This window comes from Tamandua tetradactyla, chromosome 14 (assembly GCF_023851605.1).
Source record: "Tamandua tetradactyla isolate mTamTet1 chromosome 14, mTamTet1.pri, whole genome shotgun sequence".
NCBI classification, from domain to species: Eukaryota; Metazoa; Chordata; class Mammalia; order Pilosa; family Myrmecophagidae; genus Tamandua; species Tamandua tetradactyla.
Genome location: NC_135340.1, coordinates 8,926,468 through 8,937,462, shown reverse-complemented (window position 1 = coordinate 8,937,462; position 10,995 = coordinate 8,926,468). Strand labels below are relative to the sequence as shown.

The window sequence follows — 10,995 nt, the reverse complement described above, 5'->3', positions numbered from 1 at the left end:
GAGCATTTGGGAACCCCTTGAAAGCTATATATTAATTTTCTTACTATCTATCTCTTCCCAATAGAATTCAGCCTTATGGGAGCAGGGATTTTTGTCTATTTTCCTCATTGCTCTATTCCCAGGGCCTAACAGAGGTCTTGGAGCATAGTAGGGAGTTTATATATATTGAATGAATAAATGAATTGACGTCTTTAATCCCTACAAAACTTTATAAAGTAGCTATCATTTCCATAGTACAAAAAGGAAATTGCACTCAAATATTAAGTATCTTGCACACAAGATATATAGGTAATAAGTATTTATACTTCAAATTTATACCCAGACTTCAGAGTTTGCATTTTTAATGACCATTTGATACTGCCTTTCCAGAACTGGATTGTAAGAAAAGGAGGTATAAAAGAGCAGAAGTTGCATATTAGGGAGTAGTAAGAAGATTTGATAAATTATATTTTCATACTAGCACATAACACAAAATCTTCACACTTAAATCCATCATTTATTCATGCTTAACTCAGAGGTTACAGGAAGTTTATCCAGCCCATAATTCTAAATTAAAAAGAAAAATGAAGCTAATTATTGCTGAAGTTTTAATGCCATGTATTTTATTATTTTATTTCAAGAACATAAAATAATATCTTGAAGCATAACTACCACTTAAAAATTCTTCATGTTTAAGTGCTATTTGAAATTTTTGAAATTGCATATAGAAAAATATATTTGGCAATAAGAGCCAAAGTTATTACCACAAAACACAATACTTGGAAATGTCATTTAGATCTACTCTTTGCTGGTGACCGTGGTCGGGAAGCGCATGTTAAGAAAAAGTGATGGTTTCCAGAGTCAGCAACCCATACTTCAGTATTATGTCGGTCAGCCTGCTGAAGACCGGGAGCTGCCCCCACCTCTGAGTGACACTGCCCCAGCAGTACCCACTCTGTGCGTATCTACATATTTACATATGTATCTGTATATTTAATACGGAAAGCTACCCCCAAATTACATTGTGTTGGATGTAATATATCATCTGACAGTGCCAGCACGCGCAGGGTGGTACACCAATGGCAAATTTGTTCTTTCTAATTTTAATTCTAAATCATGTGTTAGATAAAACAATCAACTTTTAGAAATTTTAGATGCTAACCTCTGCTACATGAATAACTATGTATAAGGAAAAATTTTTCTTTTCAATTGTTTTCATTTTTAAAATAAGATGATGTAATTAAATGTCCACTTTTGTCCTGGTCTAATGTTCCACATGTTTACATGGACTCCAATATAGCTCAGTTCTTTCTTTGTGATGGCTTTCTATACCATCCTCCATGCACCAACTTTCATACTTTCCTAGCTAAGTAGTCTTATCAGATTACAGAACACTTCCTCTCCCTCACATTTAACACCAGCAAAGCAGGGCTCCGGCATAAAGCCTACAGGATGCAAACTCTATTTAAGGGAGCGTTCTTAGGAAAGCCCAAAGACAGCCAGGAAGACAGAAACAAGACTGCTACAGGAATTTGAAGTCTCTGGCAGCAATAGCTTTGTCAAACACCAGCCCAGCTGCTATTTGGATTAACAAACATTAACACAAGGCCGATTTACCTCAATTCCTTATTGGGGATACCATGTCTGGCTTTCAATGAAACATTATGAGGCATACTAAAGACAAGAATAAAAACGGTCTTAAGAGACAAAACAAGCATCAGAATTAGCTCAGGTAAGACATAGATTTTGGAATTAACAGTTGGTGAATTTTAAATAATTTTGATTAATATGTTAAGGATTCTAATGGGCAAAGTAACATGCAAGAATAGAAAGGTAATATGATCAGAGATGAAACTCTAAAAAAGAATCCAAAGAAATGCTAAAAATCATAAAACCTATAGCAGAAATAAATACCTTTGATGAATATGGACATGTTGAAAAAAGAATCAAAGAGCTTGAGGTGAGATGAATAGAAACTCTCCAAACAGAAAGACAAGGAGGAAAAGTGATAAAAACAACAGAATATCCAAGAACAGCAGGACAAATTACAAATTGTATAAGTAGGTGGAAAAAGCAGAAGGAAGAGAGAACAAAAAACAGACAGAAGAAATATTTGAAGCAATAATGGCCAAGAGTTTTCCAAAATTAGACACCCAACCACACATTCAAGCAACTCAACAATCATCAACCAGGACAAATACTAAAAAAATCTATACCTAGGCATATCATTTTTAAATTGCAGAAAATAAAAAAAGCAAATAGCATTATACTTTTTATTAAACTTCATTATGCTCTAAAGTTAACTTTCCAAACATTATTTTCATCAACAGAATACTTTCTGGCCATTAATTCTTATGCAGAATCTCAACATGCAAAATAAATAACAAAAAGTATAAGAATAGAGCTGCATTTGTCTAAGTGAAGTGGTAAGGGGCGGATAGCGCACAGCTGACCCTCCATCTTCAACACACCTTTGTTCTAGAAGAGCACTGGCCAATAAAAAACACATATAAGCCACAAATGTAATTTTTAATTTCTTGAGAGCCATTATTTTAAACAGTAAAAAATACAGATGTGAAATTAATCTTATTGCTTTATTTTATTTCTCCAAACATAAAAATATCATATCAGCATCTAATCAATAAAGATTATTCATGATATACTTCACAATCTTTTTATTTAAGTCTTCAAACTCAGTAGTTTATTCTTTTAGCATATCTCAGTCAGATGCTTAGATTTTTAGTGGAAATATTTGATCTATATAAAGATTCCAGAGAAGTTATAATTAAAGAAATAGATTCACATACCCATGCTTTTCTAAACACACAAGTTTTCCAGTCGCCGAATGAACAACAGATTTTAATTTAAATTAAGAAAAATTAAATAAAATTAAAAATTCTGTCCCTTTGTTGCACTAGCCACATTTCAGGTGTTCAGTATTGATATGTGGCTAGGGCTGTCATATTGAACAATGCGGTTCTAGAGTTTTCTCTAATACAGCTTGAAAACCTCCGCCCTACACAAAATACTTCTCAAGATGATCATTTTAAGATGCTAATGGCATGTTTGCCCAGAAGTATTCTGCTTGGTATTCAGAATCCAGGTGAATTGATAAAATCTTATTCCTAGACCTGCAAGGAATTTCAAATTGTGGATCTGGTTAACTTCACTTATGTAACAACATTCTGTACAGGGTATAGGAAGCCAGTTAACTGTCAAAATTTCCCTGCTGCCCTTTCTTTCAGCATTCACATTTTTTTTTCAAAAAACGTCAACATAATACCACTCTGAAATTTGTTCATCTCACAGATGGCTAAGTCAGCTCCTTAAACTAATCAGCCTAACATGGAAGCCATAATGAGTATGAAATAGATCAGGAAGGAGTTATTCCCCAAAGTCTTGTCAATCCACTAGTAAAAGCAATGCTGATCTCTGCAGGTAGCTGCTGAGGGTAGTTAAATAACTCCCAGATGAATTTTTGAAAGGAGGAAGTAAGAACTGATCTGCAACAGTATAATCACTAAGTGAGGTACAATTTCAAGCAATGGGGCTGAATTTGCTGACAGTAGAGGATATAGTAATATGATGTGAAATAATCAAATCAATGTTATCTTCACTAAGGCTACTGCAGTCTGTGAACTGTGAAAGGTAATTCTTCAGAAGCACTGGTTCTTGAAAATGGTGGGAATCTTTATAAAGAATGGACTTAGCTTGTGATTTTAGCTGGTAAAATATTGAATACTAGATATGGACATCCTAGGAGGACCACATGATAGAGCATTCTTCTTACTTTCCTCTCCTTTTCTCTTAGGTCCCTCTGTAGCCCTCCAGGTGCAAATGAACCCACCATGGAACGTACCTTGAATTTGTTGCACTTCAACCTATTTCCTCCAACAGTCTTCCCACAAAGGAGACTTCGTCTCGCTGTGTTTTATATAAATATATGAGATTGAAAGTTTACGGTTAACTGTGAAAAGAAACTCTATTCAATAACATTAGAAACCATACAGATTAAATACACATGGAACGTGGATAGATTTCTAAGAATTTTATTGGACATGATTCCATTCGCTCTGCTGAACTATAATTTTCTCTAGCCAGTTTGGACACTTACATCAAATATCCAACCCGTACACTGTCTTGCCACTTGAATTATTTTTTTAAAAGCTAATTATAGTATTTCATCATATCACCCATTTCTTATAAGAAAACATTAAGGTCCCCCCAAATTCTAAGCATCCTAGTCAAGGGGCTTCAAATTATGTTCTCAATCTGTCTTTCCAGATGTACTTGCCACTCTTAATCCATGTACTCAGTGATGAAATTCAAAATATAACCAGTATGCTACATACGCTAACTGATGAAAATGAACATCAGCCAGCTTTGATTTGAAGCCAATTCTTCCAGGCCTGCTGAAGTGCCAGGCACTTGCTTTGCTTTTATTACTGTATCCTTGAGAGACACAGAGAATTCTGAGGAAGGGCAAGATGGACAGAGAAGAAGAGCTCATTTTGAGGGTTAGGGTTTTAATAATTTACCAGGTAGAAACACAGCATTTCAATATTCTCATACCAAGAATAGCTGTATCAGTTTGCACCAGCTAAATGACAGTCCAAAATGCAGCCTGCATTGCAAATGTCTGACTACTAACAATTCCTCATGACAGGATCAAACAAGTAAATATTTCTTGAACTGAATAAAATTGAAATAGTCTGAATTTTAATGTCTTTCTATGTTTGCTCATAATACTTTTCCTAGATTATGCTTTACTTTTTCCACTATCTACCTAAAATGAATCTTTTGTGAATGAGCTGAAATACCAGCTCTCATCTTAAACCTTTCCAGAACCCTCAAGTTGGAATTAATCCTCATTAACAATAATCAATGCATACATGTAATGCAGCTATCTTAGGAAGCTTTTAGTTATAGTTACTTCTAAACTTGCTTAGGATACATTTTCTGATTTTCTCATTTATTGTAAACCTATTTAGGAACCTAGCTGAGTGCTTTTCCATAATAATCCTATTTAAAAAATAAAGGAATTTGCTGAATGAGTAATCTTATTGAAAGGGTATATTCGAAAGTGCAACAAATAAGTCATTCATGTACCTTAGACCCAAAGAGTTTATTATCTTGGGAAAAGATAATAAATTGTAAGTCTAATGAAGGGCATATAGCATATATTAGCATACAGTGGAAGATATATGCTAATACTAATCCCCATTTTTACACTTTTATGCTTCAACCTCTATGGCTTTAATAATTCAGAGGGGTTTAATTTACTTTTAATAGTGGAATAAATACCATACTGACCTTTTTACTGGAAAGGAAAAGAAATGTAATTTGTTCCCATTGTAATACTGGCTGTTTTTTTTTTTTTTTCCCTAGATTTTCTACTGAATAGGTCATCCAAGGGCAAGATCAAGTAACTTGAAATCAAACTTAGTGCTGAGCTATCAACTTGCAAGAAATATGTATGTTTCATTTTACTTTCCTTTCAAGGTAACTTCCCTGCAACTCCCATTTTCATATACTTCATGCATAAAGTCACCACAAACAACAAGAATTATTCCAACTTTATGGCAAAATTGCTCTTTTAGCTGTGTACAAAGAGAACATGGCAACTCCATGTCCATTACAGTCTTACTTTCTCTCTTTCAAGATATTCACTACATCAAAATTTAGAACTCACATCTGAATAAAGTGCATGTAGTTGTACTTAGTTCCTTTTTTATTCAGAATATCCTCAGCTTCTTATTTATTTGGCTCTGAAATAGAATTAGATAATTTCTATCTTTTCTTTCCGATCAATTCTTCATTTGTTTCTAAACTCGAATATCCCAACTCTCTACTACAAATATCTGCAAGAAACGTGAATAATGAATCTGCTATTGCTTTTTTCCAGTTTCTAATTTTTGACTTTTCATATCAATGCAAGCCCCTCTTAACAGAAATGTTTATGTAGCTACATGCTGAATTTCCATTAGCACAGGTAAAATCAATGATGTATACTGTCGGTTCTAGCACCCTTACCACCTGGTTTCCTTTAGGAAAATCCTGAAGGGATGACTTAGAAATTCAACTTTGTTATCTCTTTTCATGTCTGTCACCAACAGCTGAGGATGCAAATAATGCTCCCTTTAAATCTTCCAACATTCATTTTATTTAATCCTTTTTTTTTCAATTCAGTATACTGCTACTAAAATAGTTGTGGGAACAAATATGTAAGCTACATATGTATATGTATGTATTTAAGGTCTTTCCTAAAGTTGGTACACCTGGTATCTTTAATTTGCATTTATCATTATCACCCTAAAAGTAATGAAATGATGGCTTATTTGGCACATTTTGTAGCTGTTTTTATGCACACCTAAGTTTCATGTTTAAAACAGTTTTTTTTTTCTTTCTCTGGGATATTTTGAAAATAAAATGTAAGGGATAGTGGGAGGGGGCACTTTATAACTGGGTTTTTGGTTTGGGTAGTGGAGTAGGGACTAACAGCCCTTTTATATCTGACTCTCATTCTCCTTGCTGCAAGGTAAGCTTTTCTCCTATAGTTTGGCAAGATGAAAATAATTTACATTATTCTCTAAAGGCATGTGCCAATTTGGAACACATTAAGGGTTTTACTGGAACGGATTTATTTTCTGCTGCATTCTGTTTTCAGTATTTTCAGTATACTTTATCCTAAAATGTGAAGGAAAGTAAAATAAAAAAAACTTTAAAAATTGTTCAAACCAGTGAGTGCACCAAAAGAAATGATTACTTTCTAAATATTGGTCTTGAAATTTCATGAACAAGCATAAAAATAATTTATATAGATATGGCTGTAAGTATAGAGCACAAATCTCAAAAAATGTACTAGTCCTGATTATGCCTTATAACCAAATATGATACATTATCATCTTCTAGCAAAAAGCTAGAAATTTCAAAATTATCCTTGTCTAATCTTTCCAGTGGTTATAATCTAAAGCAGATAATGTAATTTTTTATGACTTACACAAATTCTTTCTTCTGTAATTTAAGCTTTTTAGCTTCTTGTTTGACATTGGATAGAGAAAATCATCATCCCTTTATTTTATATGTGATTTTCAATTGATATTGCAAGAATACCCAACCCTAAAATGTTTTTCATTCATATGGTACCAAATACTTGAAATTATCAAGTTGACAAAGGAAATTACCATTTTTTACTTACCTGTCTAAAATGGAACTCATGAAAACAAAAATGCACTTCCCACCATTAGTAATTCTCTCTAACACATATTCTGAGTTTGACTTTCAATGAATTAAGAAGAGCAATGCACCCCCCCATTTGTTATTTCTTATCTATCAAATGTTTCCTTTTTTCTTTCTTTTTTTTATTAAAGAAGTTGTCGGTTTACAAAACAACCATGCATAACATCAGGATTCCCACATACCACCCTACCTCCAACAACAGGCATTTGTGTGAAACATTCGTTACTATTGATAATGCCACTTTTTATAATTATGCTTTTGTAAAAACATTAGTTACCTGTATTACAACTGATGAAATATTAACCTTGTGCGGTTACCTATAATACCTAATTTACATTAGGTATTTTTCCATTTACTACTGTATTAGTCAGGGTTCTCTAGAGAAACAGAACCAACAGGAGAAATCTGTAAATAGGAGATTTATAAAGGTGTCTCACATGACTGTGGGATGCAAGAGTCCAAAATCCACAGGGAAATCTGTGAGGCCGGCAACTCCAAAAAAGATTCTTGATGAACTCCACCGTGGAAGCTGGCTAAAGAAAGTAAATTCTCTCTTAAAGTCTTCAACAGATCGGATTAGATCCAGCTGATTGAATTATCTCATTGTGGAAGATACAGTTTTAGTTGCTCATAGATGTGATCAGCCACAGATGCAAGCAACTGACTAATGATTAATACAACAGCCTTCTGGTTTGTTAACCAGTCACAAAATATCCTTGCAGTAACAGGCCAGTGCTTGCCTGGCCACACAGCTGGGCATCATCACCTGGCCATGCTGACACCTGAATCGAAACATCACAACTACCCTATTATAAACACCTTGTATTGATATCATACATCTGTTAAAATTCATGAAAGAGCTCCAGCCCCGACCCCCCGGGCTCTCCGCGCCGGACCCACCACCCCGGCTTCCCGGGGACAGGACGCAAGCCGCAAGCAGCACGACCGGGTGTGGAGCGGACCCAGGAGATGAAATGACAGTGACAACCCTCCAGATGAGACACACAACGACAAGGCCAAGGAAAGCATTCGAGCCAAGTGTTTACAGTACCTAGACCGGGCAGAGAAGCTGAAGGATTACTTACGAAACAAAGAAAAGCATGGCGAGAAGCCAGTCAGAGAGAATCAGAGTGAGGGCAAAGGCAGTGATAGTGATAGTGAAGGGGATAATCCAGAGAAAAAGAAGTTGCAAGAACAGCTGATAGGTGCTGTTGTGATGGAGAAGCCAAACATTCGGTGGAATGATGTGGCTGGACTGGAGGGGGCTAAGGAGGCCCTCAAAGAAGCTGTCATTTTGCCAATTAAATTCCCACACTTGTTCACAGGCAAGCGTACCCCTTGGCGAGGGATACTGCTCTTTGGACGCCCTGGCACAGGGAAATCCTACCTGACCAAAGCTGTGGCAACAGAGGCTAACAACTCCACTTTCTTCTCTGTGTCCTCCTCAGACTTGATGTCGAAGTGGTTGGGAGAGAGTGAGAAGCTAGTAAAGAACCTGTTTGAGCTGGCCAGGCAGCACAAGCCCTCCATCATCTTCATTGATGAGGTCGATTCCCTGTGTGGATCCCGAAATGAAAACGAGAGTGAGGCTGCCCGAAGAATCAAAACAGAGTTTTTGGTCCAGATGCAGGGGGTGGGGAATAACAATGATGGGACTCTGGTTCTTGGTGCCACAAACATCCCATGGGTGTTGGATTCAGCCATTAGAAGGAGGTTTGAAAAGCGAATTTATATCCCATTGCCAGAGAAAGCTGCTCGTGCCCAGATGTTCCAGTTGCATCTGGGGAGCACTCCCCACAACCTCACGGACGCCAACATCCATGAGCTGGCCCGAAAGACAGAAGGCTACTCAGGAGCAGACATCAGCATCATCGTGCGGGACTCCCTCATGCAGCCCGTTAGAAAAGTACAGTCAGCAACACACTTTAAAAAGGTCTCTGGCCCTTCCCGCACGAACCCGAGCGTTATGATTGAAGACTTCCTGACTCCATGCTCACCAGGGGACCCAGGGGCCATAGAGATGACTTGGATGGATGTTCCTGGCGATAAACTCTTAGAGCCTGTGGTTTGCATGTCAGACATGCTGCGGTCTTTGGCTACAACCCGGCCCACCGTGAATGCAGGAGACCTTCTGAAAGTGAAGAAATTCTCAGAGGACTTTGGACAGGAGAGTTAAAAGCTTCTTCACTTAGGTTATAGTGAAAGTGGGAGCTTGATTGGGGCAAATCCATGGCACTCCCCATGTCAATGGCCAGGAAGGACTCTGGGGCTCATTCTACCGTCACTACAGCATCCCTTCTGTCTGGCCACCAGCTAGGGAGCCGAAGGAAGGGCTTCCCCAGCTGCAGAGACGATCTGAAGCACATTCGGCACATGGTGGAATACTGGCTCTTCCTAGTTCCTCTTCATCTTCCAGATGCTCACCAACTCCTTTTCCTATTCCTCTTTTTTTTTTTTTTCTTTTTAAAGCCTTTTTTTCTCTTAAATTAATGCTGCTTGGATTTTCTTCTTGTTTATAAACAAAAATAAAATTACCTGGAAGCATCAAGGAACAGGAGTAGCCAGTGCTCTGGGGTGGGGACATCAAACATTTAGAACAGCTTGCCAGGCTTCCATTAGCTGTTCTTTGTATACCCAAATTTTGCTCCTTGAGAACAGACTGGCTGATGCTCCCGGGTTTCAAGTCTGAGCTCTGCCTGCAAATATCTCCCCTCAGGAGACCTGAGAGTAAAGTCAAGCCATTCCCACCCTCCTAGGTTTGCATTCATGGCCTGCCTTCCTTGCAGGGGGAGGAGCTGTTTTTTTGTGTGAGCACAAAGTTGTGTAGGTCAGAGTGAGTGAAGGCAGACAGGTAGGTTTTCATTGCTGTCTCTTCTTCCCTCTGAATGTGAGAACACTGAACCCAGCCACTTGCCCCTTGGTCTGTGTTCTTAGATGATCTAATAAATCCTATCCCTTCTTGGAAAAAAAAAATTGTGAAAGAACTTTCTTATCCTTGTGCTATGAATGACAGTCCATCTTCTAGAAGAGGGGTCACTGGGTTGTACAGTCCTGTGTTTCCAAGGCCTTCATACTGCTTCTTGCTCTCCAAGCTCCACCCTTTCTTGGCAACCCACAGAAAACCCAAGCATTTTCCTCTTTGACAAAATAGGTACCTGTACCCTTTCACCTCAGGGATATGTCGATTAAATGAATGGCTATACCTTAGTGTGATTTTTCTCCCTAATGATTAAAACAGATACATTATGTAAAGATTTATGAAATATTAAATTCATTCATTCATCCATCAATATTTTTAAGGATCTGTTATCTACCAAATTATATTTGTTGTCAAAAGTAGACTCTTTAAAGAACACATAAGAAGGAATATTACCATTGGATGTGATTTTGGAGTATGGGAGAGCATTAAAATATAATACAAAGTTAATTTTGCACATATACAAAATCTTTGCAAAATATTATAAATATGCATACCTTATAAGTGTTACAAAATTTTAGGACTGAAGATGTTTAGATATTACCAGCTTCTACAATTTAACACATAAAGATATCAGAATAGAATAGGTAAAGATTACACAACTAATTAGTGAAAGAATTTGAACCTGATCTCTGATTTCTAACTCAATTCTCATTCAAGACAATACAGTGATTCCTTATATGCTACTCTATGATACTAAATGCTATTTCCCAACAGTAGTTTAAAGTATTGACAATGAGACTTTCTTTCATATAACTTCTCAAAAGTACAAAATGATTTTTTCACTATTAGCCAGGGGA

At 36.8% G+C, this 10,995-nt stretch overlaps 1 pseudogene; it reads left to right on the top strand.

The window, feature by feature from the left end:
• Positions 1-811: 811 nt before the first annotated feature.
• Positions 812-9,922, top strand: LOC143656580 (vacuolar protein sorting-associated protein 4A pseudogene; annotated as a pseudogene).
• The last annotated feature ends 1,073 nt before the right edge of the window (positions 9,923-10,995 follow it).